Below are 2393 nucleotides of genomic sequence, written 5' to 3'. Positions count from 1 at the left end.
GTCCACATTAACATAGGGAACCTAAGCAACAAACAAAATCTGAGAGAAATTCATAAAATCCTCAGATTTGGAATTCATTTTCCTCAAGCACAATCCCTTCAATCGAAGTTAAGATCTCTGAGGATTCGACCAAATAACATTTCCACTGGATTACTTAGAGATATTTATAGATTTATCAGTAGGATGTTTCAAATGAGGAGTAGGTTTACTTTAGGCTGGAGGTTGAGATGGTCGACCAAGATGGGTATGGTAGCAGGTTCACAATTCTTAACTCTGCTGTCATGTGTTTGAGACCTTCAATCTCATTCAAACAAGGAATAGGCTTACTTTAGGCTGGAGTTGTGTGGGAATTTTATCCTAATTGTCAATTTTTCTGGACGAAAAGTTTTTGTTCTTTGTGAGAAGAATTCTTATGTTACATCTGAAAAGGGTCACTTGTGTTGCACTTATCTTGTGGCAAAATTTGCATTGTAGTGCATGCTTCAGTTAATGTTTCAATTCCTCTCTGCAACCTCAGATTTGGAAGTGATAGTTAAACCATAAGTTTGTGAACAGTTATATCGAAAAATCTTCTGTTTTGAATTAAGTGGTGGCAACTTCTATAGCTTGCATTATTGGATTTTGGATTTCATTTCAAGTATCTTTGCAATCTCATATCCATTTTCCACTTAGTTCTAGGGAGCAACAAAAGTTTCTGAGTTTTGGAATTGAATTTGGGACTCTAATGTTATCATCTCTCTGTAATTCCTCTGTTTCCTCTGTCCAAGGCACCTCCAAATTCGGTGTTGAATTTGGCTTTTGATACTGTCCAAGCTGAAAATATGAATAGTTTTTTTTGAATTATCAGGTGGGAAATTTAGTGTCAATGGAATTGTATTGCTCTCTGAAGTTCCTGACAATGTTTCCTTTAGTAGCTTTTCTTCTCTGTCAAAGTTCTGACGCACCAGTTCCCCACTTTCAGACAGTTAACTCTAGATCACACTAGGGTGTGTTCCTCGGATTCAGTCAGGAGGAGCCATCTGATAGGTTGATGAACTCCTTGGGTAAGTTTAGCAGTAGAAACTTTGTGAGTGTCATCGGATTTAAGACAGGTGGTCTACAATGTGCGTAGGGAATTGTTGGTCAGATTTGCAAATGGAGACACAATGGGTGCTTCTAGATGTCCTCTAATTAAGGTCATCTGTTCTGATCCTTCCCTTAATTGAAGGGAAGTTCAGGTCTTCCCTTCTTCTAGGTACTGATGGGCATGTCATGCTATGTGCTGAACGCGTCTAGTGTTAAGTAAGAGACACATCTTTCAAAGAAATTGATTAAGTTCACCTAGGTGACAATCCTTACAACTCAATGAAGGAAAGCTTATAGTGCTGTTAGGGTCCCTCTCAAGACATTTATGCTATTAGAAGAGAATTCAGCCCCTTCTCTGATAGACAAGCTTGGTTGGTGCACATGGAGTATCAGTCTAGATAGTGAGAGTCCATTTGAAGATACGAAGAACTTTGTCTTGGGAGTAACACAGATGACTTCTAGGTTTTATAGGTTTGAGGAATGTGAGAAGTTCAGGAGGTACAGAGGGGGAACTATGTTGGGTCCCTAGGCCCGATCATTTGATCCCAAGAGACTGAAGATACTAATCTCCAAAGCCACTGAGCTTGAGCAAGCTGAGAAGGATTGCGACAAGGCAATACAAGATGGGGTCACTATGGCTTGGATGATATCTAAGTGTGGCATGCTTTATGTAGTGCTTGGAGTGGTGTTAGGCCAGGTACTGCCCATCTCAATTCAAAGGTAATCCCAATCACCATCTCTCCTAGTCTTGATGGCACAATGAATGATCTTGCTGTTGTGAGGATTGTTGAAGGTGGCATTGGTCTAGTTCATCCTGACCAAGACACTGATATCTGTGACTCGATGCATTCTTATCTTAAAAAATTGGAAAGTACAGGAGTGCTTCTTATCTTTCAAAATTGGATCTAGTGTCATGGCCAAAGTGCTTCTTGATGTAATCAGTTTCGAGACTCAGAAATAAATTATAGGGCACTACAGGGTTTGATCGACCTTCTACTAGAATGTGATAAGAAAACAGATCAGGGAGTTTATTCGTTGTTGTGACACATGCCAACAACATAAGACCGAGAATGTGTTCCAAGGAGGACTGTTACAACCATTGCCAATTCCCACGCAGGTTTGGGCGGGTATATCTGTGGACTTTATTGACAGATATCCATGGGAAGGTCAACAATTTAGGTTGTGGTCGACCGATTCTCTGAATATGCTCATTTCATTCTCATTTTACACCCTTAAACAACTTACATTATGTCGCAATCCATTGTGTATGATCGTGATCCAACGTTCACAAGTGCCTTTTGGAATGAGATATTTCGGTTGGTTGAAAG

General features: G+C 39.9%; 1 pseudogene; it reads left to right on the top strand.

Annotated features, from left to right (window-relative positions):
• The first annotated feature begins 240 nt into the window (after positions 1–240).
• On the top strand, positions 241–1974 carry LOC143885762 (stachyose synthase pseudogene; annotated as a pseudogene).
• The last annotated feature ends 419 nt before the right edge of the window (positions 1975–2393 follow it).

The sequence above is a fragment of the Tasmannia lanceolata genome, unplaced genomic scaffold (assembly GCF_043159265.1).
Source record: "Tasmannia lanceolata isolate RefF3 unplaced genomic scaffold, GAP_Taslan_0.1 ptg000009l, whole genome shotgun sequence".
NCBI lineage: Eukaryota > Viridiplantae > Streptophyta > Magnoliopsida > Canellales > Winteraceae > Tasmannia > Tasmannia lanceolata.
Note: the sequence above shows the minus strand (reverse complement) of the source record. Positions and strands in the feature narration are given on the sequence as shown.